The 9,308-nt window shown below is 34.3% G+C and overlaps 1 pseudogene; it reads left to right on the plus strand.

Moving 5' to 3' along the window:
• The first annotated feature begins 183 nt into the window (after nt 1-183).
• LOC113078187 (deleted in azoospermia-like) lies at nt 184-3,978 on the plus strand (annotated as a pseudogene).
• Nucleotides 3,979-9,308: the final 5,330 nt, after the last annotated feature.

The raw sequence follows: 9,308 nt of genomic DNA on the forward strand, positions 1-9,308 counted from the left end.
AACAGCATTTTATAATTTAATATCTCGGATGCATTCTATAAATTTTGGTGCTATTAATATCAAGTTTATTGCTGTGAAAACTTCGCGCGACGACGAACTCGCCATCAGTTGAAATCAGTCCGTGGCCCATTAGATTATGAACATCTGTTAGGAGAGCACAAATGTTCGTCCAATTAACTAATTTTAGCCTAAATGCCCAGATTGCTTAATGAAGAAACATGAAAAGGTCTTGTTGGAGCTCGACCCGGTTTCGGCCGCTTGTGTCGAGCACTTCGAAACTTTTTCACTAACGTTAGCATTTCGGCTGACTCGGGTGTATGTTTAGGAAACAGGCAACAAAACGTGTGGCCTTACTTCAAATCTACGATGTATCAGGGCGTTCAATTACCCTTGTGCCTCATATGTGGTTTATATTCACAGGTAATCGTATTTTAAACCAATGACGTGCCGCTACCGGTTGTTTTTGAGACCTCATGTTGTAATTTCTGTGTGTTCATTGTCTGATAATATGTGTTGATATAATGCCGAAAATGTTGTCTAAAACGTACAGGATATCCAGAAGCACCGTCAGGGCTTTCTGTCCTCTCTGAAGTTGTCTAACGGTTATATTTTACCTGAGGGCAAGATGACGCCCAACACACTGTTCGTCGGAGGGATTGACATGAAGGTAATGACGCTGATGGGAAACCGAAGCTTATACTCCGTTTCTGTGGACTTTATGGTCAAACTGGTACAATGTTTGGTACAACCACTATGCCATGTTTTTTATCAAACGTAGTCCCCAAACCGGTACTTTTTCGACAGGTGGACGAGAACGAGATCAGAGAGTTCTTTGCCAAGTACGGGTCTGTGAAAGAAGTGAAAATCATCACTTATCGAGGAGGAATATGCAAAGGGTGAGTGAGAGTTGTGATTTTCCCTGCTGAGAAGAAAGTGATCAGCCTATGCTGGTTTTAGTGGGTTTAAACTGGACACATCTAGCCTAACCAGCTCAAAAAGTGTTCAAAAATCCTTTTAAAACCAGCAAGGCCTGGATACCAGCTAAGACCAGTTAACCAGCTTAGACTGGTTTAGCTCACTTTTTTCCTTGTCAGAATAGTTTTCTAATAGGTCATTCAGAATATTGTACATACTAATATATAGCATTTTTTCCTGAACTAATTTAATTTGAATCCAGATTTTACCAGGCTATAATTATTGTGCATTGCATCAAGTCGCCCAAATGTTTCTTTTGTCATTTTCACTTTCATGCCATTCAAAGAGTTTCATCTTAGAACAGCATAGACGTAAATAATAGAATTGTCGTTTGTGACATGAACTATCCCTTTATAGAATGTGTCTTGGAAACCGCTTTCAAAAAAAAAAAAAAAGTGTCTTCTGTCACATCTGATTAGTTTCCCATCTTCCACACAGGTATGGTTTCGTTTATTTCGGCGACGACGTTGATATCCAGACTATCGTTGATGTAAGGTCACTTTACTTGTCTACGTGAATTCATCTTTTCTCTTTTTTTTGTCTGGGTGTTGATGTTGTGACGGTATCTTGACATCTCGTACATTTTAATTTCTTCTACAGCAGCAAATCAGTTTTAAAGGGAAAAAACTCAAACTGGGACCTGCCATCATGAAAGAGCGAAGTTCTCGTGAGTCCCTGCATGTTGCTGCCTGTTTGGTCTGTCTTGTGCAAAAGTGATGGAATTTTAAAAATATCTATATTTTTTTTATTTGGTGCATTGTATTTGTCAATTGTTTCAGTTTCGAGAATTGGTTGTGGACTTATCTGGAAATACTCAGATCTTCTAAAATGATTTCTGCAATGTAATCTTAACAACCTAAAAATTAATGTAATTTCATCATTTAAAATGTTGAATCTTATTCTTAGGTTCAGTGTCGTCTCCAATGATTGGTCCATCACAGTGGATAAGCCCCACCCCATATGTGTACTGCAGCTGCTGTCCCCCAAACCTGGCCCCGCCCTCACCGGTCTTCAATGGAGGGAATCAATACATGCAGGTAACTACAGTGTTCATACAAACCATGATACTATGCAGATTAACATCATGCGGAGGAGTTGGATATTCTGCTTCCTACATTTTTGCATATTCCAAAGATTGTAGAATATCATTGTTTTTCTACGTGTCTGCCTATCTTTTATAGCCTTATTCGTACTCCAGTCCTCCAGGATTTATTGTCCCACAGGTGCCCATGAATTATGCGCAGACCACATATGCCCTACCAGGTACATAATCTATTGCTTTCATCTCAGATACACACACTTGGATATCTTGTGCTAACGGTTCATGCACTTTATTTATTTATTTATTTTTCCTCTCTGGTTTTACAATATAAAAAATTTTAAAAACTTGATTGTGTTTGTTTACAGTATCCGGTGCCACAGTGGTGTGGAGAGCAGAGGACAAGGCTTGTCAATCAGGTCAGCTCCACTCCCCTTTTTCTCTGTTGGTAAATAAAGGATTGAGAGCAAGCGGTTGAAACCATAAAGAATCTAGTTTACAAAAGATTTGTTTCAAATAGATGCCGTTCTTTTGGACCAATTATCTAGGAATTTTGGTGTCCGCATTCCACACAAATATTACTTTTTAATACTGATAGTAATGTTTCTTGGCGTATTTGATTTCTGGAGGATCTTGTGACGCTGAAGACTGCTGAAAATTTCAGTTTTGCCATCATGGGAATAAATTAAATGTTTATATTGAAAATAACAAATATTTGGAACTATATATATATATATATATATATATATATATATATATATATATATATATATATATATATATATATATATATATATATATATATATATATATATATATATATATATATATATATATAATATTATTATTTTTATTTTTTTAAATGCAGCCTTGGTAATGTATAAGATTTCTTTTAAAACACTGTGTTAGTCTTACTGTCCTTTTTTATCTATTAAAATGCACCAGTATTTTTTGTAGTTCGTATTGTAGTGTTACACTTTGTTACACATGTTAATCACTTTAGCTAACTTTAGTTAGCCTAGTGTTCTTGCCTTGCGCATTAAATTAAGAGTGGTGTAAGCTAGTCCCAAAACAGCTGCCTCTAGCATTTTTAATAATTCAGTGTAGCAGTAATGTCAGTGTAGCAGTAAGCACCCGGTTTTACTTAGTCTGTGCTAGAAGATCATTGTCTGAGATTTGCTAAAATGCTCTGCAATCAAGCCCATATATATAGGGCCATACAGTTAATGAATAACGGATCAACTACGACAGCCTACATCGCGCATATATACATATATATATATATATCAGTTGTGTTTGATTTTGTTGCCTATGTTTGTGGCAGAAATGATTTAAATTGTATTAGTATTATTTGATAAGTAGATAGTAATAATAGTTTTATCAATTACAAAATATTTTGTCTAGTTGTATGAAAAACCTCCTTTGTGTGTAATATGACTGATCTTATCCAAATGAAATCGAGATATTAGTGATGTGAACTCTCAGGGCTCTAGGAAATGAACCAGATGCACTATCAAACTTTCATTTCTTCCACACGTGTGAAGAGTAGCTCTGAGCAACTACCTCCAAAATGATACATGTCAATCACAATGTGCCACCAGACTGCAAGCATACAGTCTTTATTATCCATGTTAATGAAGTGTTTGGAGTCTGCTACCCATATACATTTGACTGTTGTTCTGGGGTAAGCCTTTTAGATGGCAATGCTGGCTTAATATGAAAATTGCAAACACCTGAAGGAGAAAAAGAATGCTAAAATTGAAAGGCTCATCAATAAGAGTTTGATTTCTCTTTCAGAATTATGTGGATTGTGGAGTCCAAACTTTGCTAACCCTTCTGTAGCCTTCAATCACAAGCACAGACTCCTTTTCTTGGTAAGTTTTTGTGCACCTAAACATGAAGATCCAAGTCTTTAGTTTCACAAGTCACTCGCTTCTTTATCTGTAGGGTAGACTCCAGTAGAAAGCAGAGGACAACTTGGAGATAAAAGCAGTGAACTTTATTGTGCTTTGAAACACCATTGCAGATATGTTCACCCTGGGTGTGATGTGAAGGTGCATTTTGAGGAAATGACTGATTTATGATCATATGATCATACTGTAACTAATGCCTGACACATCCACACTGAAACAAGACCAGCTTTGTTTGCTTTGCTTATTCAACCCATTCTTTTTGTATTGTCTTTTTTTTCTTTGTCATGGCCAACTAACTTTAAGGCACCTTTAAGCTTCACAAATGCATATTTTATTTTATGTTTGCTTATTTTAACGTTAGACTCACTGTTGGTGATGTATTTAGGTAACTGTTCTGATGTGGTTCAGTGTCTTTTTCTCATTTAGACTGGGGAGTGTTTCACTGTTAGTTTTATTTTGGGGTTTTCACATTCAGGCACAAGTTTGGTTATTGCGCACCAGGGTACAGTGGCTTTCCCCTCCTTTTTTACTCTGAATCTGCTTTCATCAAGTTGTCGTCACTGTACTTCAATTAATTTTTTCGTTAACCACTTTTCTTTGTTGGTGCAGTTAAGAGGTTTTAAAAAAGATCCACTGCATTAATTAAAAAAATACAAATCTTCTTTTTTTTTTTTTTTTTACTGAGCCCTGTAAGTATCAGCAGGTCACGGACGGTTGACTTGTTTTAAATTAAAGCAATGATGGAATATTGATATCACTGTGAACACAGTCATACTGCATCTTTCTATTTTTTCAACACTTTTTGCACCAGTTTCATTTAATTGAGTTTTGTTTTATTTCTTCATTTTTTGGAAGGTTTTGTAAAGTTACGGGTATTGTTGTTCTGAACACAAACACTGTCATTTATTCATGGAGTTGTAACTGTTCTTATAGGTTTTTCTTAAGGGGAGCTTTGATTTAATAGCTGTAGCATATTCATCAAATACTTTTTAAAATCCAAACCTAACTTGTATTGAAATCTTGCAGTTTTATGTCCTCATTTCCCATGGCTTCATGGGAGTTGTGGGTCTCTTATTGTACCATAGTCTGATAGCTTCTATCACTGTACTCCGGGTTGCCGTGTGTGTTGTTGGTTTTGATGTTGGCATTGTACGGTTTTGCTGTTTTTGTTGTTAATTAAAAAATAAGTTGCATTTATTTTGCTTTATAAAGGTTGCTTTTTTTTATCGTAATAAGCACAAGGTTTGATTTAAATGTTTGTTGTACATTGTTACATAACTGTAACTTAAGTTTCTGTAGCATCCTATTGTTTGTTGCTGTGAAATACCGCTTCTCAACCCATGAATATGCTTTAACATGGATCACTCTAACAGTAAGTGTAACATTTAACAAAACCTCATTCACTTAGGAGTTGAGACTCTATGCTAGACTGACAACTTCTGGCTGTTTGACGAGAGTCATTTTATTAGCTTACTCTTCAAAACTGAACTGGAATTTAAATAAAAAGTTTATTGTACATCTAGAATACCTGTCATCCTGTCTCTTTGAATTTCATAAGTGTTATGCTAACTGTCCTGAACCATAATCGGTGTTTACGGTGGAAATATACAAAGTATGAAATAATAAATAAATAAAAAATAACTATTGTCTCTTATTAGGGTATTGTGCCATATAAAGGAATCCATAGGATAAAAATAATAGAAACTTGAAATTAATTAAAAAAGCGCTTATAAAGTGGACCCGCTGTGGCGCTATATAGTATATATATTATATATATATTTAAAATTTTTGTTAATGGTTGCGTTTAATGAATAAGAAGAACTGCATCTCAAAATAATGGAAAAGTTCCCTTTTTTTTGTAATTAATTTTTTTTAAGATAATGTCTAATTTTCCTAAGCTGTACGTCGTAACCATCGGAATTAAAAAATTATATATATTGAAATCGTGTGCAATTAATCTAGAATATAAGAAAGTTTGCTTTTTTTTTTTTTTTTTTTTTTTTTTTACAAAAAAATAAATAACTTTTTAATGATGTTCAGATTTTTTGAGGTGCAGCTGTATTTTCTAATGCCCTTTTTCAGTTTCAGCACATGCCCCTCAAAAGGTCTGTGCACGGCCTGTTACCATTAGTCAAACTTTTCTGGACCCGGTTGCATAAAGCACCTTAAATATAATTTCCCGTTAAGTTTCCCCTACACTGGGTTTTAGTGTGTACTAATATATTTTTTTAACTCAACGTATAGTTTAAGTGTACGATGTTGATGAAGCGAGAGACGAACTGAGAGCGATTTGGAAACCTCGGAGAGCACTGCTCTCTCTCAGTCTCAGAGGAGAGAGAAGAGAGGGAGCAGGAGGAGTCTCGTTCACACAGCATCCACTCACCTGCCTCCAGTTCTCACACACAAGCGAGGACACGAGAGTTAACAGAACGATTGAAAATCGACAGAAACCGGAGTAGAGCAAACGATAATTAGGGGAGAAGAAACGACAGTGGAGACTCAATCGAGAGACAATCAAAGAACAACAGCAGTATGTTTCACTCCATGTAGTTTCTTTCTTAACATTGTGTCAGTTTACTGATTCTACCCATAAATCACTGCTTTCTTTTCTTCTGATTCATCTTGTTTCTTTTCTTTCCATGTTCTCATTATACTTGTATATAACGCTTTTATTTGCCATTGAATGTGATATGAGTCACTTTTTAAGTTCAAGCTTTCATCTAATTCAAAGACTGAGTTTGTGCATATATGCCTGTGCTAATAGAGAACAGTGTAAATATCAAATAATGCCATGTAAGTCGAGCTTATATAAATAAACTTTTTTTATCTGCATGCATGAAATAGGGTTCATAGTTTTATATAATTCATATGTAGCATAGTTTTTTTTTTTAAAACAAACCTAAAGATATAAAAAAAACTAAAGGATCATAGTGTGTGCTAGTGTATAATATATATATATATATATATATATATATATATATATATTATATATATATATATATATATATATATATTATATATATTAATGTGGTCTGCTTATAATATTAGTCAGATTTTTGTGTACATAAAATATTATAAATTTATTATGACAATTTCCTCTGACATGACAATTAATGGGATTTTAATTTATTCTCTTTTTTGGACTTTTGTGGACTTTTTCACTCCTTTTCCTTTTTGAATTTAAAATACGTCTTTGCATGTGAAATGAGATCAAATGTGCTAATATTAGAGTTGTTTGCTGCTGCACCTGCTTTTAATAGCCTTTGGTGAAAGTGTGCATTTCATTCACAATACGATCTGCACTGAAATATGCAAACTGTTAAATCACTGAAATGATCCCAAATCAAACTTTAGTTGCTCTAATGTTGGGATCCTTTACTGACGTAGGTGCTACACTCAGGCAGGAGTTTATTAATTTGTGCTTTAGCAATGTTAATATTTATTTATGAAACACGCACTTCACTGACAAAAAAATATGTTTGTTATTGTATGAATTAAAAATATAAATATATAAAAAACAGCTTCAACCTTGACTTTAGGCAAAAAGCTCTTCAGGACAGGCACATATAGTTAATTCGCACATGATGGTATCAAGTGAGAAGACTGCCAGAAGAAGATGACCTTCGGTTAGTATTTCACACACACATATACACACTCACTCACTCCGAGGCTGATATGAGTGACAGGCTAAGCAGTCAAACTCGAGAGAGACAGAAATATAGCAGAGGTGAGAGACTGAAAGTGACAGGAATGAAGTAAGAGATGATTATGAACCTGTGAAATGTGAGGGGAGTGTGCTATCATCAACCTTCATGTTTCAGCCATGCCACCTGCTCTTGCGATAGTGACCTACAAACATCTCACACACAAACTTTCTCAAATGCACATACATACCCAGACTGGAAGTTGCATGTCTACACAGACTCCAATTTACTGTCAAACACATTCACAATTCAGCAGTTAAAAAATTGAATAAAAATTTTTTTGTATACAATACATATATATATATATGTGTGTGTGTGTGTCTGTGTGTGAACATAATATGATTGGGGATAGTGTATCCTAAATGTTTATTAATCATTATTTTGTTGTTTTACAACATTTTTATTCATTAAAATTTAAAGAATTCTAAAAGTTTATTTAAAAATGGTTTGTTATATTTGCAATACCAGTTTCTCAATGTAGTCTTATTTTGAACCCACTACATATATCAAGATACTGAATTATTAAACTATTTGTATACTGTATGTTGTAGTGTAACAAAAAACAAGGTACCATATCAAACTAGGGTACTTTTGGTATGGTACCTTTTGGTAAAATGCAGACTACACAGTTTTATTATAATTTTATTCAAATATACAAGGTTGTATTAAGATCCTTGTGTCAGAGCAAGACATTAGGATTGTAATCAGGCTTTTCTTTAATGCATCATTGACAATCTCTCTCTCCGTTGGTTACCATAGCCCCCACCACCACCCTTGCATTCGATGTGTGCCTCAACTTATTATCCTTCCCTATCATCTTGCCTAAATTTAGCTCTCCATCTTTCTTTTTTGCCTTTTTTCTTCCGCTCCCGTCCTCACGTTATCACAGTGAGAGATTATTGTGTGTGAATATCTTGTGTGTGTTCTGCTGCGCACTATGCAGGAAGTGCGTAGTGTGGAAGTGTATAGTGCGTTGTGATGTAAAGTATGAAACTGTATATGTGTCTTTGTGCTAAAGATAAACTCGAAGGCTCTGCATCTATGCTTTTTAGTCATCTAAATAGTCTATCTGAATCTGATTCATAAGTCTTAAATGTACCTATAAAATCTTAAGTGTATCCAGATTAATTTTATACTGCTCTTTCATAGCCATGAATGTTTCCTCTGTAATTCCCGAGAAATAAAAATAGAAACAAATGTTTGATACACAGTAAGAGTACTAAAACAAATGCAACAGCATAGGTCACGTCATTTGGTCTTAGAAGAATTTGATGAGAAATTTATATAGAAATCACTTTTGAATACCAGTTTTGATATCTTAGAATTCTGAGCATGTTTGAGTTATTGCTGAGATCTCTAAAAGAGGTCTCCAAGAAGCAGGAACTCTAGACTTTATTTAATCTCATCTCTGCCGATGAGAAAACTTGAAATATTGAAGTGTGTGTCTCAAATGTGATTTATATTCATATGGAAATAGAGATTCACTGACATAAAAGTTATTGGCGATAGTGATAAACTAATCATAACGTTTTGTTTGATTATGATAAAACATGTTATCAAAATCCTATACTATTTTGCCTAAATAATTTTAAAATAAAAATTTTTATGCATTTTATTTTATCTACTTTCTCTTGTCTGTATTTATGTGTGTGTGTGTATATATATATATATAATATA

The sequence above is a fragment of the Carassius auratus genome, unplaced genomic scaffold (assembly GCF_003368295.1).
Source record: "Carassius auratus strain Wakin unplaced genomic scaffold, ASM336829v1 scaf_tig00024554, whole genome shotgun sequence".
Taxonomy (NCBI): domain Eukaryota; kingdom Metazoa; phylum Chordata; class Actinopteri; order Cypriniformes; family Cyprinidae; genus Carassius; species Carassius auratus.